The sequence below is a fragment of the Apis florea genome, unplaced genomic scaffold (genome assembly GCF_048593485.1).
Source record: "Apis florea isolate Af1SG1 unplaced genomic scaffold, ASM4859348v1 contig_3587_pilon, whole genome shotgun sequence".
NCBI lineage: Eukaryota > Metazoa > Arthropoda > Insecta > Hymenoptera > Apidae > Apis > Apis florea.
The window spans coordinates 3524112-3550652 of NW_028256789.1; the positions used below are offsets into that span (position 1 = coordinate 3524112).

The window sequence follows — 26541 nt, forward strand, 5'->3', positions numbered from 1 at the left end:
AAAAAAAAAAAAAAAAAAAAAAAGGAAAAAAAATCATGTTCGCCCATAGAAGCACCCTTCTTGTCTATTCACTCGAGTTGCCCTTCGCCAGCTTTATCGATTTCTTTTCATCGCGATACGAAAATAGTTTCGAGTGGCCCGACGGAACTCGAGGGCTTCTTAAGGCCGACGAAAGGGTGTACTTCTCAGTGACAGAGAACCCAAAATGGCGTCCTGATACAGGAACACCCGTGGAATGGCCATACAAGGGAAATGCATTAAATTCCTCCAGTTGAAATAACGCGGATGAAAGAAAAACACGTTGGAAATCCAAACGTCTCGTTGTGTATAAGTAACGAGAAAGGGGGATTGGAGGAAAGGAGTGTACACATATATATCTCGTATCGAGAAACGAAGAAATTTTATCGATCGAAATTTTATCTCGAGAAACGATTAAGAAAAAGAAAAGAAAAGAAGGAAAAAAGTCGCAATTTTCGAACGGATTCCATCATCCAGAATAAAAGAGAAACAAACGTGAGCGAAAACGTAAGTTGAGCCGTAAGAAGAATCTTAATCGACTAAAGGAATAACGACAAAAACAGTCGTTTATATAAAGTGAACAGTAGTAAACAGAAATGCGTACAGAGAAGAGAAAGAGAGGAGAAACGAAAGAGAGAGAGAGAGAGACGATTGCAAGTAGGAAAGAGGGAAGAAAGAAAGAAAGGAACAAAGAGCACGCAAAATTTATACACGCTCCCGCACAATGTCAATGAACCTTTCTAGCCTGGCCGTGTGCGTCACGTTGGACAAAAAAGCAACGCAACAGAGGCAAAGGCTGTGGGAAGAAAGAAGAGAGAGACAGAGGATGTTTTAATTGGACCAAATAACAAACTGTGATTGTTAGCGACAATCGACCCGGTCGCGCGTTGTGCCCGACCAAAGCCGTGTCAACCGACACCGGTGCCCCACCAGCTCGCTTAACCAACCGATCGTTTTCCGTCTTTCTGTCTAGCTTCAACGTTCATTTTTTCGCCGTTTCGCCGTAATAAATCGCGAAACGATTCTTTCTCTCTCTCTCTCTCTCTCCCTCTCTCTTCTTTTCTCTTTCTTCTTTTTCTCTTTTTTTCATCGCCACGAACCCCCCTCCACCATTCCTCGCTTGGCCGTTGGTTGGATTCGTGCATCGTTTGTTTCGGACGCTGCACAACCGCAACAATCCCTCGCTCTTCCCCGAGAATCGAAGAGTCGAAAAAGTCGTCGAGAAAGTTTCGAAAAAAACTTGTGATTGGTGGTTTTGGAAAAATGATTTGAGAAGAGGATCGAGAAACGCGAGTTGTTCGAACAACAAGTCGATATACGACCGGATGTGAAAAAGAGGATGTGATGCAGAGGAGAGACGATTTATATTAACCGGTTAAGAGGTAATGCACCGAGCGCGTGCAATAATGCGGCCAAGCATTTTACGAGCGTTTAAACCGCGGAGCAAATAGAGATGATTCGTAATAATAATAATTAAATCGTGGGGCGATTGCGTAATTCGGTCACTCGAATCTCTTCTTCTCCTTTGCTTATTCCGTTCTTCTTGGCCACGAACGGAACGGAATCGATCGAAGGGAAGGGGACGATTCGGAAGAAAGTTTTAAAGTTTTCACGATTGAAAATTGAACGCGAACGTCCAAATTCGAAACGAACACCCGGTAGACACCGTCTCTTCGCTTCTTCCTCTCCTATTGCGTAGATCGGGGAAGGATTTTAATACGAAGAAAGCCGCGCGAGGTAGGCAAGCCTCATAAATACAGTTTATCCGGTGGCACGCCCATCCACGCTCATTATTCCGAAATATCTCATTCCACCGCCACCACCAGCCCCACCTCTCTCTTTCTCTCTCCTCCTCCTCTTCCCCGACAGCATCGTGCTGCCGTGTCGCCAGATTTAAAAAAGTCTTATCTCAGACACGGGCGCGAAGAGACAGAAACGGGGGAAGGGTGGGACGAATAGAGACGGAGAAAGCAGAGATTGGAAATAAGGAGAGGCGAGAGAAGGCGAGTGAGGAGGCCGTCTACACGGTCCAACATAAAGGAGGGACTCGGCATGGGGGAGAACGCGGTAGAAACGTTAATTGTCCAATAAAGTCGAGTTACGGCCGGCAAAAATATGCTGTTAACGGCCTCGTAAGGAGAGCTGGAAATGACGCGGAAAGACGTTACCTACCGCTTAACTTTGCCATCCTGTCTCTCTTCCCTCGAAAACCCTTGTTATCGGATCGTCAATTTCTCTCTCTCTCTCTCTCTCTCTTTTTTTTTAAATCTTTTTCTCGCCTCCCTCCCTTCTTCTATTTGCACAATATACAATCGAGTCGAAATCGATAAAGGTCGCGTGCATCTCGATACGCGTCCACACGACGCGTATTTTTTTAATTGTTTTCGATCGACACTTGGAAGGAAAAAACGAGGACCGGTTACAGGTCTGTCCTGGCAATCACGCTCGCATTCAGCCTGTCTCCCGATAATGGCCGCTTCCACGAGCTGGCGTCTCGCAGGATCAAAATATTTCAATCCAAGTAGTCGTGGCTCGGTGACACAATGGCGGCACGTGTTAATGGGATTAGTCGGGTTAGCAACGGAGGTGTGATATATATATATATAGGGAGAGACCAGAGGCCAGAAGCGTGGTGCCCACGCACCACGTATCCTGTCAGGATGTGCCTCGCCAACACACGTCGAGGAATTCTCGGGGAAGAAGCACTCTCGGGAGCACCGCTACACCTTTACATAATCCCGATATTTATAGATATTTGTTACGGCACTTACGGGACGAGGCACGCATCAAGCGATAAAATTTCATTGCTTTCGAGGCGCTGGTTACCTCGGTGATGGAGATAGAGAGAGAGAGAGAGAGAGACAAAGTTAATCGCGAAGGAGAACGAGAGGAAGATAACATCCAACTACGATTAAATTATTATACGTTTTGTCGAACTCGAATCAACAACATCTGTCGGTTCATTAATTAAAAAGATTCCTTCTTAGGAGTCTCTTTCGGATATTTTCTCAAGACGAGGGAAAGAGGTTCGAAGGAGCGGTGTCGGGTTCGAAAAGAAAGCCGAGAGGCGAGAGAAAAGGAGAATCGGAGATGAAAGAAAAGGCAGACGCAGGAGGACGTCGCGAGGAAGGAAGGAAGGAAGGAAGGAAGGAAGACGGGGAGGAGAAAATGAATTCAGTGTCCCCGCTGCGTGAAAGGTGAACATCCATGCAAGACTCCCGGGATCGGCGCGGGATTACGATTATCCTTGCCGCGAGAAACGAGTGATTTATCCTGTCGCTGTCCTCATTACTGCTCCCGGTCACATAATCCAACCTGCTGCCACACCCTACTGACCGTTCCGCGCATAGATTAAGCCACGTCCATACCGGCGTAGGTGTGCAAATTAACCTGGCCGCGTTTCGAATATTTAACGTCGTCGCTCTGCTTTCGTCCTTCCCTTATCCTCCTCTCCTCCTCCACTTACCCCGACCCCGAATTTATCCATCGTGGAAAAGATCGGAGAAGTCACGTGTTCCCCGTGATAATCGCGATGACAATTTTTCGACGAAAAATTTTAAACGAGATCGAGGATCGATCCCGCGTATATCGCGTGCATAAGGTGGAATATATCTCTCTCGGTGGTGGGAAAGGTGGAGGAACCGTTTAAAGCAAGTTTGGATGCAGGAGGAAAAAAGCGGAGCGTGGATGGGCGGGAAGCAGAGAGAGAAACGGAACGGGGTAAACGGTGGACGGGATTTTTACGGAGAAGAACATAAATATGGGGTATTATTCTCCGGAGCTCCGGTCGGTCGGCTGGCTGGCTGTCCCTCTGATTTATAGACTCGGCTTGTGAACACGGCTGCCGGTATTTTTATTTAAATTTAATACACTCCACTTGCCGCGCGGGGGTGTATTAGGCAGCTTTAATAAGCGGCCATGTACGAGGTAAATATGTAATACTCGCACGCGAGTGCCACTGACGATGATAAACGGCCCGAATTCCCGCGGATCCTCCTCTATCTCCAACTAAGCTGATATATCTCTAAACAAAGAGGTAAAATCCTCCTCCCGTCCAATTTATTCCACCTTCGTTGGATTCGTTGGATCTCGAGATTGATATATATATATATATAAGTAACATTGGCTCATTGGTTCGATTTATTTGGCTTCTACCGTCGAAAATCGTCGAGGGATTAAAAAGTACTTCGTCACGATATCTATCTATCTATCTATCTACCTAGCGGGGTAGGGTATCGATGCTCTGTCGGACACTAATTCAACACAGGGTGTGTACAGTTGAGCTCCCGATATGTACATACGCTAAGTCGATCCTTCTCGCATGATGGATCGAGCTAATGTACCGTATTACGCGTTTACGCAGACAGTGCGCGTTGATCCTAAGCTCGCAGGCGGAGGGTAAGGGTGACCGTGGGAGAACGCGCAACGGGCGTACTCGCTCGCAACCACCACGACACGCAGGTACATCCGTAATCGAGGGTTTGCATCGAGTGTTGCCTCGACTTCGGTGTTTTCCACCCATCTTTTAATTCCTCTCCCCCTCCTGGCAAACTTCCATCCAACTCCTTGTTCCTTGATCGAGCGAATGAAACGGGCGAACGGAAATCGACATGCACGCGGTGCGTGTCGACCACGCGATGCTGAGGGTAGCAGACTCGAGCAAGGAAGCGGAGAGACAGGTGTCGGGTAAGAGGATACCTTTTATACTCTAGCTATCTCGCCAAAAAGACAGATACCCAATACGCGCGATTTTTCCTTTCCACCTATCCCCCCCCCCCCTATCACCGGAGGAAACATCACCGCGCTGCTGGCCACTGACTGGTGGTTTCAGCGCGGTTTGAACCGCGATGAAAGAAAGCGGTGATTTTCACGCGTTGCGTTTCCAATCCAACTCGCCGTCCGACCACCGACCATTTCCAAACCCTTCCTTTTATATCCTTACGATAAAAAAACGATAAAGGACGAGAGAGAAAGAGGGAGAGAAGAGGGAAGGGTAAGGAACGATTGGAGGGAGGGAAAAGGTTTATTCGCGGACAATATGTTTCCTCGTGCTCGGTCTACGAGAGAGAAGCATCGCTCCCGTCAGAGGGTCGTAGCCGCTTTTGGGGTGGCTCACAGGGCTTGTAACTCGGTTAAACTGGCACGGATATTTCATTAGCCGTCCCCCCCCGAACAGAGAGTCGACCCCACGTACGACCCCAGAAAACCTCGTACAACACCACCGAGAGACAAGCCGAAGGGACGATCCGCGTCCTCTGATCCTCGAACGGCATCGTCCTCGTTCTCGTCCTCGTCGTCGTCGTCGTCGTCGTCGTCGTCGTCGTCGTTGTCGCTGTTCGAGCCTCGTCGCATTAAGTCGAGTGCCGCGCCACCCCACTTTCCGTTAAATTGTTGACACGACAAATATATCGCCGCTCCTCGTTGTCTCCCTCTCTCGAGGGTGTGTTTCGAAAATTCGCCCACCCCGAACGAGCTCGTAAACCTTTCCAACCCCCGGTGTTACGATTTTCATTCCGACTCTCTCCTCCTTTCCTTTACCTCGCACTCGAGAGAGGGAGAGAGAGAGAGAGAGGGAGAGAGAGAGATACGACTAGACACGATCTCGTCCAACGACGTAAAAATTCTTGGTTCAAGGAAGTCGAAGCGATCCTTGGACCGAGTGTCCTTTAAATTCTGGCCGCCTTACTCGACGACGACGACGACGACGACACGAAGGAAGCTCTAGGTTGGCACGAAAGGATGGTACAGCTGGTCAGGGCGGAGGGGCGAGCTGTTATCACGGACATTAGCTTTCAACGGGTCTCCCAGGATATATAAAAGTAGCCTGGGGCGACCATTACTCGGACATTGTCCGCGCGAGTCTCTTTCCTTCTTCCCAAGCCTCTGCTTTTCCACCAGGCCTCGTCGCCTTCTTCCCTCCATCCACCGTCATCCTGCCTCCTCCTCCTCCTCCTCCTCCTTCCTCTCTCTGTCTTTCTCTCCCGTTCGAATCGCTCGACCGAGGTGCGACCTGCAGAGAGAGAGAGAGAGAGAGAGAGAGAGAGAGGGACGGAGGGAAAAGAAGTCTCCTTATCAGAATTCCTGGTCCGTTCCAGCGTCACCTTGTCGCAAATCCATTTCGCAGTCGGCGAATTTCCACTCGTACACGTCCCTGGAAATCGGGACGAGGGCTGGATTTCAATCGCGCGAATTTCCTTCCACTCCTTCACGGCTCTTTTTCTTCCTCTCCTCCCCTTACCTCCTCCCTCACACCTCCTTACCCTTTCCAGTAGTTTCTCCTCCTTCCAGTTCAATCGTCGCCTTCGCGATCCCCCCCTTTCGAAAATGGAACGGGGGAAGAATCTCTTAATGGATCGTAAGCCTAATTCGAACGAGAAAGAGAGGAAACCCCCTTTCTCCCCCCTTCCTCCCCCTATATCGAAGAAATCGCGCGATCGCGAGCGAAACAAGCAAGATTGGACAGTGGCGGATCGACGATGTCACGGTCGAAACTCTACGAGGGAAGAGGGATGCTTTTGCGCTTTCCGCCGCGATTCCACCGGCGTGCTTCGACGGGCGCGTGTTGATTAAAACCGCGATCGGTGAATCGGAGCCCGCAATCAGATCACGGTGCAATAAGTTCGATTCCATTCCGAATATCCCCGATTATATATATATCGAAACCATTATCGCCCCCGTTAATAAATCTACATATTTCCCGTTAATTACCCGCCCCCCTCGCTCGCCATAAAGTTTCGCCAGTGAATCGGAATCTCGACGCGCGGTCGCGCATGGTTAGTCAGAGGATGCTCGGTTGCTCGGGATCGGGAGACGGGAAGCAATTATCCGTTTCGAGATGGAAAGCGGCTCGGGCGAAAGCCGCCGGGTCCCTCCCTTTATTCGGCCCAATGGGGTAAAAAAGACTGAAATATTGGCAAGCGGTATCTCAACAAATTAGCCCGATGAAATGCAGATGGAACATAAAGTGGTGGAGGGAAGGGGTGTGGTGTGGAGGGATGGGGGTGGAGAAAAGGGCAGAGAGGGCGAAGACAGGGGCAACAGACGAGCGAGGAGAAAGAAAAACGTGGGGGAAAGAGGGAGGGGGATGGGGGAGGGCCACCGACGAAAGAGAAAGGGAGAAGGGTGAATCAAAGTAAAGTCGTTCAGACTCATTGAACTGGAAGTAACCGACAGAGTGGCTTCCGCGCCTGCCGCTACTAATCTTATGCAATTACTTTACAATTCACTCCGCCGCTTGGCACTCACTGCCGATAGAACAATCTCTGAAATCGAGTTACCCCTCGAAACTTTTCCAGTCGGGCCCCACTCACGCGCCGCGACTTTTTTTCTTTTTTTTTTTTTTTCTTCTCTTCTTTTCTTTCTTTTTTTTTTTTTCACCGCCAGGTAACGCCTGGCGAGCATCGTCGCGATACTCGATGATACATTTCGTTTGAAACGCGCCCCCTTCACCCCTTTTTCCCCCCCCCCTTTTCTTTTCTTTCGCCCTTCATCCGCTTCGATCCACTCTTCATACTCGTCATTGCGTTGCTCGTTCTCGCGATATTTCCACGCTTTTCGCGCTTCTATCTCGCGATAACTTTTGGATCGGGGAAAATAATAAAGGAGGGGGAGAAAGTGGCGCGTTCCGTACAGAAAAAAAAAAAAAAAAAAAAAGGAGAAAAGGAAAGTGACGCGCGAGTGAGCTATCCGTTAATTCCGTCAATGGACGGAACGCACGACGAAGGAATAAATCGTTCGACAACATCGAGCGAAACGACTCGGTCCGCCCCGTATCCCTATCCAATCTTTTTTAGTTATTGAGAAACTACGAGACCTTCCTAAACAATACGAATCCCGCGAGGAAACGGGTAGGAAAAGGTAGCGCCATTTCATTAAGGAGCAACTCCTCTCGCGACCCCGTCTCTCTCTTTCTCTCGATTCGATTCGCATAGAACGAAGATCGAAATACTTTTGTAGGCGATCGAACTCGAAAAAAAACTTTGTCGTCCTCGACATCCGACGCGAGGATGTCTTCTCGCGCGACCATTCCCGCAAATTAATTTTTCCCTCTCTTTCTCTCTCTCTCTCTCTCTCTCTCTCTCTCTCTCTATCCACTTAGTTTGATTTCCTTTCTTTTTTTTTTTTTTTTCTTTTTCTTTGTACGTACGCCGTTCTTTGTGTTTGGTCAACGTTAACGTCGGCCACGATCGTATAACGGCGACAGCAGCAACAGCAGCGGCGAGATAAAAATCGTTCGTCACACGCGATAGGATACGACGATAGGTCATCAGAGACGAAGCCGACCTTATCGGGGCCTCGCGATCGTTCGTTTCGAATCGGACAGAACCACTTGAAAATCCACTTGACGAGAGAGGAGGGGGGGAATTCTGTTACCTTTCACCGTCAGCTGGCCCGCCGATCCGGCCTTCCTCCGCTCGTACCAACGAACCATCGTCGAATTAATCAGGCTCCGCTGCATCGCTACTCGATTTCGAGAGCAACGCCATCGCACAGCCACCAGTCCATTACCATAATTGCCGTGCAACCTTCCACCCCTTTTAAAATGTTCTCGCGATCCCGAAAATCTCGTCCCATGGTGCTAACCGTCCATGACGACGAGTACACGAGTACGTATATATACACACACATGTATATATATAATCGAAGCTTGGAATCCCATCATCGTGGGGACGACGACGACGAAAATAATGATGATGATGATGATCGAATGGACGCTCGACATCAATCCAACCCCCGTCGCTACGACGATCTCGTTCGGTTCCAAGAATCCCCCCATTCGACGACAGTACTAGCAGTAGAGCAGTACATCCTCTCCTATTCCCCGTCCGCCCGAGTAATCCAGAGCAGTAATTCCAAGGCGACCAGCCGTGACGACGCGCCCCGTCCACACCACGATCATAATTGTTTCCTAACCGGGGCCCAAAGTCGGACAAAACAAACGGCACCATATGGGCTAACGAGCAAGCAAGGCGGCGGGGGCGGGGCGGGACGGGGCGAAAAATACGGTGGAGGAAAACCCCTGGGCCCGGGCGGAGGGGGGCGCGTTAGGATCCGCGATCGAGATACGCCCATGTAATCAAGGGAACCAAAGGGGCAACCCCTTGTTACACCCCCGAAAAGCCTCCCTTACCAACGATATGGCGAGCCGTGATTAACTTTTCGTCGTGGCGCCGCGCCCCATTCATTTGCCATTCATTCGTGTCCGCACGGATTACTACCGGTGCACCGGCCGGCGGGTGGTTGCTCCGTCCCTGGTGTGCGCGTGTCCGTGGAAAGATCAGAGAACGAAAATCACCGACCGACCGACCGACCGACCGACCGACTGAGCGGCCGAGCTGAACGGCTGATTCGACCGAGCATCGTTTGCGCCAAGCTGGATTGCCTGGTCCGTAATTTCTATCGCCGGGTAGAGAGAAAAGAGAAAAAAAAGGAAAGAGAGGGAGCGGAATTGAAAATGTAATCGTCGACGACTGGCCAACGATACACGACGGAACTCTCTTTTTAATTTCTCAACGACGTGAAATAGCACGCGTTTCAAGGGCCGGCACAAAATACGGTAATCGAGGGTAATCATTTTCACCACGACCGTTCCCTTCCCCACCTCCTCCTCCCTCCCTCCCTCGTGAAAAATCAATCGTTTCGAGTGTTGATAAAACGAAGGAGGGAGAGGGAGGGAGAGAGAGAGAGAGAGAGGGGGAAGCCCCTGCGATTTCGGGTTCCGACGACGCCGGATTTAAAGCGAGATCCGTGTGATTCACCGCCTTAAAATCGCGGCGCGGCGACAAAGAGCAGAAGGGGTTTCCGCCCTCTTCGCTCCAAGATTTAATGCCTGTTGGTTATCGGAGTAATCGTGAAACTCACCCCACCGAATCTCGCCGTCCCGATTTCGACGACGACGACGACGACGACGACGACGACGATCCTCACGGGGCTCGCGTTCTGATTGAAACGTTCTGATTGCGTCCCCCGGGGGGTGGCATGCGGGTGCTGCCACCGAGGGATCCCGCTCTTCCGCCCGCCCTTCAATCCCCACGACGCGGCACGTACCCACTTATTTGGTAGTCTAATGTCTAACGTCGAACGTCACCGTCGAATCAATGACACCGGGGGACAGCGAATGATGATGATGATGATGATGCCTCGATCACCTTCGAGATCGCCGAATCCCTCCCTCCCTCCAATATACTTGAAACGCGATCGCGGTTATTCAACAATTTTGTGAATAATTTTTTTCGAAGAAAAAAAAAGAAGAAGAGACGGAGCGAAAAAAAACCGCTTCCAACCCCAAAAATATCCAAGCCTGCGTGCGTGCGCGAATAAGATCGAAGAAGATCGAAGGCGTTCGAAGGGGTGCGAGTTCTAAAAATCTTGGCGAGATAAAAAAGAGAAAAAAGAAGAAAGAGAGAAGAGAGAGAGAGAGAGAGAGAGAGAGAGAGAGAGAGAGAGAGAGAGAGAGAGAGAGAGAGAGAGAGAGAGAGAGAGAGAGAGGATCCTCGGGCAATTTCTCCACGAACGCGATAAAACGCGAGTAGCGACGACGCGCGCGAGTCGGGAAGAAATGCGAGGCGAAAAGGTGTTGGGAGGGACGGAGGATGGATAGGAGAGACGGGAGGGAAAGAGGGGGATCACGGTGGTCGTGGAGGATGGTCTATCAGCATATTTCAAAGATAAGCCTGCCCCACCCTTCTCTGGCGAAACCCCTGCCGAGCTATCAGCTATAATAACAATCCGATATGATTACGCCATAATCGTAACGCAGCCGACGGGGCGGGAGGGTTGAAATTACGCCGGTGAATTGAGATACCGTGTTTACGTCTTCCAAAGTGCTCGCATAAACAAAATTAAACAGCTCCCCTCGGTGGAATCGCGTCAACTTTATACCAGTGAAAATTGGCCACCTTTCCTTTCCTATCGTCGTGCAAGATCGTGTTAAAAAAAGAATCTTAGAGGAGCTTAATGACGTCGAGGAGAAACGATTCTCTCTCTCACACACACACACGCGCGCGCGCGCGCACGGAGAAAGAAAGACCGACGATTCTTCTCGAAATCTTCATTTTTCCACGGAGAATCGGGGGGGGAAGGGAGGGGAGGGAACGTACGGTTCGGGTTCGGGACGGAGTTCTCGCAAGCAAACAAACAAACGTGGAAGTATTTCGTGGCCGATTGTCGAGGTTCGAAGGCCGCGGCGTAAATAGCGGCCATTAAAAGTTTCGGGGAACGTTTTTCAATCGAGGAAGGGGATGAAAAATCAACGGCAAGCAAGTTCACCGCGTCGAAAGTATCACCCGAAGTGAGCGCGATGATTAAAGAGAAACGGTTTGGAGAGAAAGTTCTCGTGGCCCCTTTTCGCTCGAGGAATACCACAACCAACGTTTCGACCAACGTTTCATCGTTCCTTCCCCCCTCCTCCTTCCTCTTTCTGGGAGATCGATCCGATTCCAAGAAACCGAGAACCAGAGAACCGACCGAACAGCACTCGAACCAATCCGCAATTTCGCGGCTTCCAGACCTTCGTCTCGATGGCCAAGTCGCGGCTTCCAGAGAAAAGGGTTATCCGCGGAGAGAAGGTGGGAGGAGGGGGGAGGGGGGGGAGAGGCGCGAGGGTGGTGGTTTTCAGAAGGATGAGATGTCTATTTCGAACCGAGATCGGGACAACGCGCTCTCTACGTCACTCTCAATGCCTCGAACGTCGCGGCGGCATCGAAGAGAGGACGAGACCTAGTAGTAGTAGTAGTGATAGTAGTACTAGTAGTAGTAGTAGTAATAGTAGTAGTAGAATTCGTCCGAGTCGGCGAGGGAGGAGGACAAGAATCGGGCAAAGGGATGGAGAAGAGAGAGAGAAGAAGAGAAGCGATCAAGCAGTCAGCTGACGAGGAACGAGGAATATAATGGAAAAGGAGAGGGAGAGGGAGGGAGAGAGACGAGGGGGCGGAAAGACTCTCACTTTCCCGTCGACGACGGTTCGGATTGTCGATGGAATGCTAAACGACCCGGAATCGCTGAATCGGTATTGAGTCCTCTTTCGTGGTCTCTCGTTCCTCCTCCCTCCCTCACGCGGGGTGGCTCGCTCGATCCTCGTCGCGCCTACTTTCTCCCTCGTTCCTTCTGCCACCTTCCGCCGCCAACTTCCGACCGCCCTTAGCATGCCGGTGATTGTGCTCGCCGTTTTGTACGAATTTGCCTGTTGACTTCGATATCTCGCCTCTTCGGACGAATCGCTCGCAATCCCCGCGAGTCCCGCCATGGGAATATCGAATCATGCTCTGCTCTCGACGCACAGCCAGCCTTCTCGTTCGTCAGCCAGCCGCCCACGGCGTGCCATGCGAAAAAAAAAAAAAGGGAAAAGAAAAAGAAGCAAGTAATCTAAAACGCGACGACCACGATCCCCGTCGTCTCCTCGCCGATTCGAACAACGATGGAAGAAGTGTTGTCCGTCTTTGTTAATTGTATCGATTCGAGGGAAAGTGAAACGTTTCGAAAAGAAAGAAAGAAAGAAAGAAAGAAAAAAAAGAAAAAAGGAAAAAAACGGATGAAAGCTTCGCGAAAGAAGCGCCGAAAGACCCTTCACGGTTCGAGCGACCGACGACATCTAATTCCCGCGGAAACATCGCACGGTTCGGTGTCTCGAAGCGGTATATCAGTCCGTTTCTATCATCTTTCGTTCGCGCACAAGCGGCGAACCGGGGTAACGCGAGCGTGTCGGTGAACCTGTCTACTACGCGGGCTACGTAGTGATTGTACGTGTACGTGTGTACGTTCCGTTCGGCATTATCCGAGCTCTAGTATCTGATGACCCGCCCAGGGCTGCGTCTGACAGCGGCAGCCGGGAAATGAGGACTTCTAGGAGGCGAGTCTCTCACGCGGGGGTGAGTTTTGCGGAGGGCACTCCGTTTCTACCCGGGTTTGCGGGTTGGGGCGGAGGGGTCAGGGGAGAGGAGGCGCCACGGAAGGAGGGGGCGGGGGAGAGGAGGGAGGGGGGAGGCGGAAGGGGGAGGGGTGACAGTCTTCATGTCATGCACTTAAATATGTACCCGAGATAATGCCGTCGAGAGGACCTGCGGGGCTTGCCGAGTTCTCGAATGGAATGGAACGACCCGGAGTGTTTCAGACAGTTTGTTTACCAGCCGAGTGTTTCGCGCTCCCTTCTCCTTTCACCGTTCTCTCTCTCTCTCTCTCTCTCTCCCCTCCCCCCTCTCTCTCTCTCATCTTCCACGCTCGACCAGCATCAATCCTCTCTTCCGCTGGCGGCCACTTTAAAACGGCGCTCTCTTACGGTCGATTGATATTCAGAAATATTCGTTCCAACATTTCGAACGCTTCATCTTGTGGAGTCCGGAGAAGGTAGAGATAGTGGTATATAGGCGCGAGGCGAACTCTAAGTCGAGGAGTATCTAAGAACGAGACGATTGCACGAGGTTCGAGGACGATTATCAATCGACGGCCATACACACATCGTCTGTGTCGTGTCGGTGTATAATTTTTCCGTGGAATAAAGAGAATCGTGTTGATCGATAAAAAGGCGGGAACGAAGGCGAGTGTATGCGTGGCGTGTTGGTATCCCGGCCGGTGGCACCACGTCGGTGACATATGTGAATCGAGCCGTGTGTGCATATGCTAATGCGAGAATAAACGGTTCTATTAGAAGAGCCAACAAACGCCCTACTCGATGAGCGCAGGGATTTGAATACATAAATACTCGAGTTCCTACGAGTGTGAGTATATATATATATGTACGCGGGGCGACGTTCTGCATACGTTCAGGATCGGAGGGATGTGATGTTTTAATCCGTCCACGATCCTGGCGATTATTTCTTCGCCGGGGGAGAATGGAACCGTTTGCGTTTATGCAAAATTGTTATCCCAGAAACTATTTATCATAAGGAATCGCGACATCTTTCGTCTTATCGTCGATTATGCGAATCTCGGACGTATCGATATTTGAAGGGAGGAGGAGCGAGACGAGAAGTATATCCGATCCCCGTGGAATACCTTCGATTCGATTTCGAAAGAGACGGGAAGAGATTTCGAAGACAGACGAGAGAGAGAGAGAGAGAGAGAGAGACAAGTTGGAGAGAATTCGGCGCGGAGAATTCTTGAATCACGGAGGAACAGTTTCCAAGAAATTTCGAATCGTCGTTTCAGTAACTCCAACGTTTCCCTCCTCCTGGCCATCCCCCAAGATATCCTTCCATTCCTCCTCAGTCACTTTGTCCAATTTCTGTCTAACTTCCTTCCCATTCATTTTCTCGCGTATTCTCGCGTTTTTCGAGCGAAATATCTTTGTTTTAATTGTAAAAAAAAAAAAAAAAAAAAAAAAAAAAAAAAGAAAAGAAGGATCAACCGTCGAAAAACCTTAATAATTCTCGAGTGAATTCTTTGGTTGATTAAAATTACGAGGAAGGGGGAAGCGTGTCGTTACGAAGCGTGCACGAATGAGAGACGCAAACTCGAGACACTCTCTCTCCTCTCTTTTTCACGAAAGAGAAGGTGGAAGGAACGAGGGCGAAACCGGCGTGGAAGAAAAATAGAATCTTCAGGCATCTTTCTTGGCAGCGAAAAGGAGAATTCCCGTGGCACTCGACTAATGGATGCCGGCAGTCTTATGGCAGGGTGGAATGAGAGTATAACGCGGCACGACCAAGACAGAGAGCGGCGTGGAAGAAGGCGGGAGCGAGCGAGAAGGAGAGAGGACGTCGCGACGCCAAACTTTAACTCGTTAATTACCGGCGCGAGGGCAACTTCTTGTCGGCGCTCGAATATTTCAAACTATTGTGTTCGTAAACCCCCTCGGGCTTGGCTCGGGCAAGGAAGGCTCTGTGTATACGTAGTATACACTAGATCCTGCACTCCTGTTCCTGCCTCCAGACTCGCTCCTTCGCGTACCACAATCACACGGACGTGGACGCTCACCAATACTACGCTACTCCTCGCCTTTGCATACGAGCTCTCTCTCTCTCTCTCTCTCAGTCACAGTCTCTCAGTGCCGAATGTCCCAGAAATCCCTGGCTCCGTAGTCGAGTCGAGTCGAGTGCCGTTGGACTAAGAAAAGGGGGAGGTGGACGGCGAAGAAATTGAAGAGAGAGAGAGAGAGAAGGTCGAAATAGGGAAGGTTTCGAGAGGGTTGGTTGGAGAGAGGAGTCGGGTCCAATCCAGAAATTCTCGAGAAAAATCTTGCGAAATCTTTCTCCATAAAAGGAAGTGGAGTAAAATATCGATAAATTAATTGATAACGTGATAACGTCTCTCGTCTCCAGTCTCGTACGAATCTCTTTCTTGTTCGAGAAAAAACAACTTTTGCCCAGAACGCACGAAACTATATTCGATCCTTCGAACGAAAGAAAAAAAAAAAAAGAAAAAAAAAAAACTAAAAAACTTCTGCTCGCTCGGGGCACGAAGGATACAAAGCGTGGAGGGGAAAAAGGAAAAACGAGGAAAAAGGAAGAATGACCGAAGAGAGAGAGAGAGAGGTAGAGAGGAGGCATCGTTCCGGGGGGCAGTTCGTGCATAACGTTAATTGTCGCAATTATTACGATATTATAATTCACCCTAATTGTACGGGCAATCGGCACGCGAAGTGCTTAATTGCTTCTTCCGGGGGTGGAAAGAGAGCAGAGGATGGAATAGGCGGGTGGAGACGATGCGGGAAGAGGAGGAGGGGGAGAGAAAGGTACATGCAATTAAATTAATCGCCACCACTCTCGAATACAATGATAATCCCTGCTACTTTCAACCACGAGTTCTCGTTCTCGCATATTCGTTATATTTCCCAGTGGTTTCGGTTCGGTTGAAGGAGAGACGAACCTGGTCCTTCCCGAATCCACGTTCTTCCACGGCCGGCAATAAAACGATCCCGGAAACGAGATGCGGAAAAACGGAACGATGATTGTTTCCCACGCGATCGAAGGGATTGAAATTACAACGAAGACGAAGAGACGAATTTAGTTGTGGACACTTGGTTGTTGAAGGGAAAATGCGATTAGAAAATGCGAGTTAATGAGAAAACGCGGCCCCCTGGTCCCGGGCCTGGGATCTTATTATTTGTCCGTTGGCACGACGAGAAACTCGTCGCGCAAAACAAAAGGGCGGTGAAGGGGGGAGAGGAAAAAAAAAAGGAGAAATCCGGAAGGAAGGAAGTTTTGACGCTTGGCGGGAAAAATAAAGGCGAGCAACGCGGCGTTGCTTGCTTAATTCGTTGGCTCGCTTTGCGCTCTACGGGGTTCACCTTCTCTTCGCCGTTCACCGGAAATATATTTAACGAGGTACTTTAAAAAAAAAATAATTCCGCTTCTCGCCGCCCGTTCTCGGACCGCACGGCGAAACAAATAATTAACGTCTTATTGTACGGAGGAGAGTCGGAGGGTTGCGCGATCGTTGCACCACCTTCAAAGTCCGCGAGAAATATCGTACTCTTCGAGAAAGGAAGGAGAGGAAGGAAGGAAGGAAGGAGAAAGAGGAAGGGAAAAAAAGTCGCGATTCCGAGGATAGAGGAAAGATGGAACGAAGAAACGAACGATTCCGCCGATGTTTCCGAGTAAACGGCCACGAATTGAAGGGAGCGGCGCGGCGTTTCGAATATCGAAACAATTCACAGATAGGTGGATCGATGGAGACGATTAGCAGACAGTGGAGAATGGAGAAAAGTCGGTAGTTCGGGAGTGATTATTATCGCGAAAGGAACGCGAGACTGTGAGCACGCAAGAATGTCCAGAACGATGCTCCCATTGTTCCTGGAGCGAGCCAGTCATTCCTCCACCGCAACCACCGCGTGTATCTTCGTCGAGGGAAATTTTCTCTTTCGTTTTGCACCGCATTTTCCCCACCCGGCGAATCTCTTAATAAGCCGTTGCCTGCCTGCCCCGAAAGTCCCTCGAAAATGCGCCAACTACCATCTAGAAAGAAGATTCCGCGATCGAGAAAGAATAAAAAAGCTCTCTTATCATCTCTAGATGACGAACTCCGCGGCCTGCCTTTCTTCACACCCTCTTCGTCACGCCCGAATTCTTCACACCCGTTCCCTCAACGATTCGAATTTCTCGCCGACGACTCGAAAAAATTCCCTCCTCCCCCTCCCCTCCCCAACCCTCGCTTTTTATTGTCCCCAGTGGCAGGGATCCGTAACAAGCCGGCGATGGATACGTCGGTCGCGGTCGTCTCGTCGACGTTGCACGAGATTCAAAGGAGAAAACGGAGAGGAAGAGAGGAGGAGAAGAACGGAGTCGAGATGGCCGTTCACGGCTGGCCAACCGCGTTATGCGAACTCTTCCTCTCAGGCGCAGGTGAGACGGTTGCGAGGCATGTGCACACGGACGCATACACGCGCGTGAAAAACGGGAACGGTGACTACGGCCCTGTCGTATGGGATGAGGCTAATGGACAAAAGGGTAGGAGCGAGGAAACGGCGTACGCAGCCAGTGCGCAGCCGTGAAAGGGTGCAACCAACGATTAACAACGAGAGGGCCGAGAGTGTCGCCGAGAGTGTTGTCTTCGTGTGCCGTTTTCACGCAGTCATCGTCCTCGACCTGCTCTCTCTCTCTCTCTCTCTCTTTCTTTCTGCACCGCGCTCCGTTTCCATCTCCACGCGTTCTCCTTCTCCTCTTCTCCTGCCCCCGTTCGTTCCCGTAATTGAAAGACGAGTCCGCGCGGCGGCGCGGATCATCCCCTATCCTCGGCCGTTATTATGCGGAATCTTCGAGGCGCTCATCATCGTCGTGACCGGCGAGTCGCGGTATCCGTCGTGGATCGAGGACGACGCATTGAAGGGCGTGAGTTATATTTCTTTCATGCCATTTTCTCCGGTTGGAAAATATTCGGAGAGAGAGAGAGAGAGAGTGGATACTCTACGTATATATAAGATCGAGATTGCATTCGCGAGCATCCTTGCAATTAATCCGTTCCGTCGTCGAGGAAGAAGACGCGATTACATACAACTTTCATCTGCTCGCTTCATCAAGGGAGGAGAGGAGGTAAAGTAAACTTGGACGCTCGCAAAACACTGGGCCGCCGCGCAGATCTCTTTTTCGCCGAGCAGGTTGAATTCATCGGGAACCCGGAAGTGGCAGACTGATGGAACAAGAAGAGACGGAACGCGATAGCAGCACGCGCTGCACCGTGAAAAGGTGCAGCAGCGGCCAATGATGAACAGCGAGGCAAGGGTGTCGTTCTGCGTCTCGCCCCGTGATGCAACGCTCTATTTCTTTAATAAAGGAAAACACGTCTCGAATGTTAATATTTGTACAACATCAACTACATCGATCGTTATCGTCATACGCTTGGATTATCGATTATCGATTACCTCCTCGTCCCCTCTCTTCTTTTCACCACTCCAATTTCGATCAGATGGAACGATTAAATAAAATCTTCCCCTCCTTCTTCGCTTCCTCTCTTTCCTCTTCCTTCTTCCAACGGAGGCCGCGTGATGGATCGAGCATCAACCGGGTTACGAAGCGATTTTTAGGCCTCCGTTCTCGGTCCTGCCTGGTCGTTCCATTCCACTGCTGCGAAGATACGCAGATGACGGGGAGGGAGAGGATGACGGGGCGTTCTCTCATTAGGCACGAAAACTCGCGGCTGAATTATAGCCCTTAATTTACACCGGACTTACACGGGCGAGGAGGGGGGGCGCGTGTTGTTGTTTCGCGTGCAACTCTCGCGAGGCAAACCGAGCGGATGGAAACTAGGCTAACGATGCGGACGCAGAAAGGAAGCCACTCGTCGCGGAGCGAAGTTAAAAATCGATAGGCAAAATGCGCCGTCACGATGCCGTCACGGAATCCGGCGAAAAATATCCGACGAGGACGAGCAGCAGACCCATCCCCGCCTCTGACAACACGACGCAACGCGCGCTAACGATCCGATTTCTGAGGAAGAATTAATCCCCCGTTCTTCTCCTTGCCTCCTCCTCCTCCTCCTCCTCCTCCTCCTTCTCCTCCTCCGAGGAAAATACCAGAAAGATCGAAAAATCGGCGAGAGAGAGAGAGAGAGAGAGAGAGAGAGGGAGAGAGAGAGGGAGAAAGCGAAGAGGCGCGAGGTCGGTGGTGGGTCGCGAGACGCCTTTCTCCGCGAGGCGAGGGTGGAAAAAAAGCGAGGCGCGAGGTGTCATCGTTACGCAAGGTCGCTTTGACGCGCCTCCTACGCATCGAGCGCGACAAAAAGGGCGCGCAAAGAGAGTTTCGGGGAAAAAAGAGGCGCGCCCTTTTCAGTCGTCCGGCGCGGCTCTGCTGCTGGTGAATTAAGCGCTTCAAGCCTGGCAGCTGCCGGCGAAAGCCGGAACGGAAAAAGGAAGAAAGAGAAAGGGAGGAAGAAGAAGAAGAAAGAGCGGTGTGGCGGTGATGATGATGGGTAGTGGTGGTGGTGATAGTCCGCCCCCCGTCCGTTTGATCCGCGAGCACGGGGCGGATTAAGCCGAAGCGGGATTCTCGCAGGAACGCCGTGCCGGAGAAAGAGAGAGAGGGCCGCACACGCGTCGAGGATGTTGGTTCAACGCACAAGCGACCAAAGGTCGCGATCAAAGAAACGATCCGAAGCGCGCGCGGCCGAACACCTGAAAAGGATCCTCTCCTCTCCCTTCCTTCCTTCCTTCCTTCCATCTTCCTCCTCCTCCTCGTCCGTCCTCGTCGCGGCTCGCTGCGCCGAGGCAAGAGAGTCGACGCGATAATTAGCTCGCGAGCTAATTTCCCGCTGATTGTCGCGAATCATCGGCCGAGTGTCGGGGGTTTAAGCGATGAAAGAGCGTGCACGGGAGACAAAGAAGAAACGTCAAAGAGGGATTCTCTCGGTAGGCGGGCGGAGGAGGCCGCGCTCAAAGCGGGAAGCTTCGCTTTTCGGCCGCGCGTTTGATGTCGAGCACTAGCGGTAAAGCGGCAATGGTCGCGTGCGCCACCCCCACCTCCCCCGCTCCGCTCTTTTTAATTTAAACCTCTGATCGTTATTAGATGATAAAACGACGACGCTACTGCTGTTGCTGCCGCCTCTCGTCCCACCGATTCGAATCGTTCCAATTCGCCAGGTGAAAGAAAAATTTTTGCCGCGGACGTGGCGCATCGTTCGCCCATTCGATTCTCTCTCCCCCGGTGCTATTTCTCCTCTCCCTCTCCCCCCCCCCCCGTGAAGGAAGAGGAGAAAAATAGGCGACAATCCTAGACAAATCCTTTCCCGTGACGAGGGGATTGAGAAAAAGAGCGGAGCTTGTACGAGAAGCAGCGATCCAAGAGCCCGTTAAATTCTCAATTAAGATGCGAGAACCGGCATCTCAAGTTCGTTCGCGACTCGTGTAATTTTCACGCTCTTCCGACCATCTCCCTTCTGACATTCGATCTTCCTTCTCCGCCACCCGAGAGAGCGGCAGATGATGTTTCGCGCGCGAGTGCGAAGGGTGACACTTCCGCGTCGCGTCGCATTTCCGTGCTCGCGATGCGTGTCACGACGACGACCACGACCACGACCACGACTACGACGACGACAACGACGACGACGACGACGACGACGACGACGGCTAGAGCGCACATGGACGCCCACTTTCACGGGGGGTCTCCGGTGTCTGTTTGTCTGTCTGTCTGTCTCTTCATCCGTTTCCACGTATGCTCGTGGCGTGCACGCACGCATTAAGGACGCCCAGATGCATGCCTCGATGAAGTCACCTCGGTGTCGCTGCACTTGCTCGACATAAGTGCGAATTGCAACACCACTCCCGCCTCCGCTCGTCGCCGCTCTTCTCCCGCCGAGGGTGGTTGGCAAGTGAGTGCCGTTGCGTGCATAACGTGCGGACGCGCATACTAATTACGGCGTTTCCATTTTGCGCCATCCACCGCCGCTATCTCCCATCCACGGCCCCCTCGTTTCGTTTCCGACAGCTTTGCACTGCCGTACCCCTAAAGGGGCAGCCGTCTTTTTCACCCGTCGCTTGAAAGGAACGGCCTCTGAACTTTGCCCTCCAAAAGCGCGCCAACGATTCCTCGTCTAAAAAATATAAAAAAAAAAAAAACGCCCGCTAGCTGGACTAGCACAAATTTCCACCTCGATCCCTTCGCCTCGATCCCGTTGTCCACGACTCTGTCTTCCCAACGGTTCGACTCATGTGCGTTTCTCATTGCGTTTTTACGGATGTAAATTAATGATAAATAGATATCAACAGGATCGTCTTCGTTCCAACGATGCGACGGGATTATTGATATTATTATGCGTACAAACGCAAACTCCTTCGCATCGCGTCCCTGAGAGACCTTCTTCGATCCCGAAAGAGTTCGTTCGAAGGTTCGTCGCGACCAATCATCCCTTACGTTCGATTAACATTTCGATCCTTTCAAGGATCCTCCACTTTGCGCGATCTCTACTCGAACAAATTCCGTAACGTATCCGAGAACGATTCTTCTACTCGCCGTATTTACTCGTCGACGGTAACGTGTTGCAGAAACGTGTGGAGAAAGATGGCGAAACAGGCCGGAAGAAGGGAGTGAGACGAATTCAGCATCCCTTTCGTCAGCTCGCCTCGTCATTCGTATTCTGGTAATTAGTTCATTTGCCTGTGCTAATTACGTTACTTTTTTAATACCAGTACACGAGAGAAATGGCTAACGCTTACACGTGCGCGGTGGTGATCGTATACACGCGCGCACACCACTCTCCGCCCGCCTGCCTTCCTTCCGCGAGTGCCTTCTTTTTTTTTTTTTCGAAAAATTCGAAAGCAACACCCCGCGTGCCTCCTATTAACCGCGACCCCTTTCTCCCTGCCCGCGACGCGGCTCGAAATTTCACCCCCTCGTGACTGCCAACACCTCCTCCTATCCAGCCCAAAAGAAGAAGAGGAAAAAAAGAAGAAAAATGGAAAACAAGCTTTAACGTTTCTAATTTTCATTTCTCCAGAGGAGACAGAATCTTTCCTCCCGCTGGATCTATTAACACGTGTCCCTGTCAACCAGCGATGCGAAAGCTAGTCTCGCGGATATAGCTTTAGCCACTGGAGAGGGGAGAAAAAGGTATGAATTAATAAAAAAAAAAAGAAAGAAAAAAAAAGAGGGCGGTCCCCAGAGGATTCGGTAAGTCTCGCTCACCCCCGCGCCAGAGAATGTTTATCTCTCGCCCTCTCAGCCTTGCAGCCCTCTTCCACCCTTGTTCCAGCCTCCTCCAACCTCGCAATTAGGGGGCGTCGGGACGGTGCGCGACGCTACGTCGCCCTTTTGCCTGTTATTTAATTGGGATGTGCAATTGAATGACACTCGGTACACCAAGTAACGGGAAAGAGAGAGCCGCGTCGCGATTTCTGCCACGAGTCTGCCACCGCCGCCCCGTCATTCTTTGGATTCCCACTTTCGGGCCCCTCTTCGATCTCTATCTTTCTCTCTCCCTCCCTTTATTTTATCAAACCGCTCTCGATGATGGTTAACGCCTCACGAAACGAGGACGAGACGGAGGACTCGATCGTTTGTTAATCGACGAACGGTCGCTTGAAAAAAGAGGAGGCGTGGAGATGGAAAAGAAGCTCCGAAGATTTCCCGCGCGAACGATCGTGATTCCCGAAACGGGTATTATATAACGAACCCCGATCGAGCAACGGTCAATAAAATGGGAACTGACAGCGGATGATTGACAGTTGAACCAGCCTAAAGCCGTGCTTTATTGTCGCCCCGGGCGCGTACGTAGCCGTCACGGGTAGAAATAATTCGTGCAGGACTTAAGGGAGATGACTCTCGGGGTAATTCCTACGGTGAGCTACTACGGAGGAGAAAAAAAGGAAGGGGAAAAAATGAAACCGTACCTGCTGCATATTTAGTTACGATATTCAGTTACGACATTGTATATAAGAATAAGCCGAGGATCGATTTACGTGTGTTAACGCGGAACGAAAAGAAGGAGGAAACGAGATGTTTTTATTTTGAGAAAATGCATCGAGATTCTTGGGAAATTTAATTTCCAGGAATGTTTTTTAAGTATAGATTGTATTTCTATTCGCGAAGCAGTAGTATCGGGCGTAAAAAAGAGAAGGATACGTTTTGAATATAATACCCGTTAGACGGTGTTTTAAATAAAACGATGATACTTTGAGTAAAATTCGAATAGCTCAACCCTGCGATTCGCAAAGGGATAATAATCCCATTTCCACCGTTGGATGGATATATATTTTATAATTCGTGCCCTAATAGTTGGCCAAAATCACGTTCAACGAATGTCAAACGAATGAACGAATGTGAATCGATCCTTCAAACGCTTACTTTTCTCCCTCCCCCTTCCTACCTTCCAGGAAAACGAATTCTCCTCCTCCTTCTCCTTCTCCTCCACTGCTTCTTGGCTGGAAAACTTTTCCTCCCTTCCGTCCGATTCGAGATCGAGATATAACGGATCATTAACCGGATGGTTTCTCGAACGAGGTTAAAAACTCATTTCCAATGGTCTGTGCATCGCGTGGATCCTCCATGGATGGGTGAAAAAAGCGGCGAGTCGCGCTAACAAGGCGCAACTCGGCGTTAGAACGAAGAAGAGATCTCCCTTAACGAGATCAGCTCCGTGGAGAGGCGCGGTGATGCAGAGATCCGCGAGAGATATCCCGTAGGATTTCCGAGAGAGAGAGAAGGATGGAGAGCCTTTGACACTCGACGACGAGCAAGCGGCGAGGGACGGCCGAGGAAAAGAAGGAGACGAGAGAAGAAGTCGAAGACACCGAGTTGGGGCGAGCGAGAATCCTGCCGCATCTTGCAAGACTTCCCTCGAGCTCATTACGCCGACAATAATTAACGTTGCTTAAAGTGTCGTTATGGAAATAACCGGGAGGGAGGGAGAGAGAGAGAGAGAGAGAGACGAGTTCGCCTTCTGGCTAGCGAGGGGCTGGCCAGGAAGGAGGAACCGAGACCTTCCTCTCTGATCGAAGAAGAAAGAACCTGCGACGAAAATGAGAACGGGAACGAGGTTGGAAAGCAGAAGACGGCAGTAAGAGCGGGAGGGAGAGAAAGAGGAGACGATCCTTACGCTATCCAACGCGGGTTCTATGCGATGGAAAATGTTTCCATTGGTGCCCCGTACCGGGTTGGCCCTCGTTCGTTGCCCGTTTGCACTCAACCCCTCACCCCTGCCCGAGGAATATAATTCAACGATCCTCCTCCTCTGGTGAAAGGCGAGCGGAGGAGACCGAGCTGGGTGGGGCGGGGGAGGGGGGGGGGAGAGAGAGAAGAAGGGAAGGCTCGCGCTGAATGCCCAATTATTATATCGTGAAATATCTGCTAGAAAATTGGATAATACACTCTCTCTTTCTCCGCGAGGCAGGAGACGGCCTCCTCGCACTGGCTCGAGTTGCTCGGCGGAGGGTGAAAAAGGAAGAAAAGCAACCGGGGGAGGGAGAGGAACAAGAGAGAGAGAGAGAGAGAGAGAGAGGCGAGGACCGGTGAGCCGTAGGAAGGAGCCCCGGCGAAGCGGGGGAGGGTGGGCGAAGATCTGGCTCACGCACGGTGTGCATAACGGGCTGCCTCCACCGAGGTGGAGGAGAGAAACGAAACCGCAGAAAACGCCAGTCAACGGCAGCCAGTATGCGGAAACCGCGGCGGAATGACACTCGTGCTCGCGCTAATTGGGCCCTCGAGGTGACGCCGCCGAGAGGGATGCTCTTCCACCCTCGGGACCATCCTCCCTCCTCTCTCCTCCGACCTGCTTCTTCGTCCATCTCTCTTCCCCCTCCCTCCTTCCTTCTTTCTTTCGTACGTTCAGACGAGGGTTTTCGGAGGTTGAAAATGCCTGGAGGACGAGTCGTAAGGTGGGGAGGAGAGTGGTGGCGACGCGGTTGTGGATGCACGAGGAGAAAGGCTGATTGGGGGAGGGAGGGGGTGGGTGACGAATGAAAAGAAAGGAGAACGAGGGAGGGAGGGAGGGCACGCGAGAGATCACGTTAAATCTTACCGGGTGCACGCCTCTGCGAACCACCTCTGCCGCACCCCTTTTCGCTACTTTACTACCCCTCTGTGTGTGAATTTCCCGCCCGTTTCCGCGACCGTCGTTCGAGACAAGAATCGAGCGCGAGGAAATCATTCGCGGGAGACAAAGTTGCTTAATTGAAAAGGTAGACAAACGTCTTCTACGAAGAATTTCGAATAAAAATGATCCAGCCTCGCGTTGTTCGATTTCTTCGACGAATCGCAGCGCGATATTATTACACAGTGGCGATCAATGTGTTTCTTTTAAATTGACGCGAGTTGAGCATTGAAGAAGTCACTTACCGGAGCCGAAGAATCGCCGTCCAAGCGCCAATGATCCACGCGATTCGTCTGAAACAATGAATCGGGCAAGTCGATAAAACAAACGAAGATGTAATTTCATTGATGCTGGATTAAGAAAGTGGATGGAGAACAGAAGGGAGAGGGAGGCAGGAAATCGTACTTTTATTAGGATTCTCGAATAAGAGTGGAAGAAGGAGAAGAAAAACGGTCGGTCGGAGAAGAGGAGGGAAAATGAACGAGTTTACGGACGAAGGAAGGAAGAAGTTCTTCTGCGAAGAAGACGAGATCTTCACCTACACACCTATACACCACGATGCCGGTGCATGTGTGTATATATATACATATATATATATATTTTATTGCGATATTCATAACGTTTACAAAGACGCTTCGCGAAACTGCCTCGTTAAATATTTTACGGTGCGATCCCGCCCCACCGCGTATCCGCAATGCACGAACCACTGAAGTGAATCGAATTCAATGGGGATATTCTATAGATGCGTGCACCTCTGGCGAAAAGTGGTGGAGTAAATGGCGATCCAAGGAATACGAACGATCATCTTACGAACGATCCTTCCCTTATTCTTTTTTATTATTATTATTATTATTATTATTTTTATGTTCTTCGCTCAAGTTTCGGGAAACTCGATTCGATTTATTAAACTCGACTGATCGATTATTTATTATTTTTCTTTTTTTTCTTAATTGTTGCAATACGTTTTCGCGTTCGTTTTCGACCTCCTCCTCCTCCTCCTCCTCTTCTTTCGTTGCTTAATGAAAAATAATGTTCGTAAAATGGGACGAGATCATCAGGTGTTTCATCGTAATTTCTGTTAACCGTATTCTCGGGACGCATTCGGGATGGATTCGTAGCGGAAACGAAACTTGCTGCAATTGCGCTTCAAATTTCCACTGTCTCTTGTTGTCCTTTCCTGTACTTTCGCAACTTTCGCGATTCCACGTTCCACGCCTCTCGTTCGTTCGGATAAATAAATCGGTTACGCGGCGAAAAGAAAAACGAATCACGGAGGAACGTTGGCCTTTCGCCGCGCCTGCCCAACTTTCCAAGGATAAAGTTTACCCATTCGTCGGGAAAAGGAAGTTTTATTGCGCCGTTATGAAGACGCATCGCGCCGCGAAAGATAGTTTTAACGTTTCTTCCCGCGCCTTTCCTGATTTTTAAACATCCAAGAAATTCGAATTGCCTCCCAAACGATTCCAAACTCTTCCCTCTTTTCTTTCTTTTCCCTTCCTCTTCTACGCGTATAATACATCCGTATAAAACTTCCGGCGAAATTTCCCCTCCTACTGCTAAAAGAAATTATTTCTT

The 26541-nt window shown here is 50.6% G+C and overlaps 1 long non-coding RNA gene across 5 annotated transcripts in view; it reads right to left on the reverse strand.

The window, feature by feature from the left end:
- Positions 1–26541, reverse strand: part of LOC100866718 (uncharacterized) — a 271606-nt gene that overhangs the window by 201193 nt on the left and 43872 nt on the right. For 4 of the 5 annotated variants that reach the window (XR_015294145.1, XR_015294144.1, XR_015294147.1 and 1 more), the window contains exon 3: positions 25212–25259. The exons of the other annotated variant lie outside the window; for it this stretch is intronic. This is a non-coding gene — a long non-coding RNA (uncharacterized LOC100866718). The remainder of the gene's footprint in view (positions 1–25211; positions 25260–26541) is intronic. 5 annotated transcript variants of the gene reach the window in all.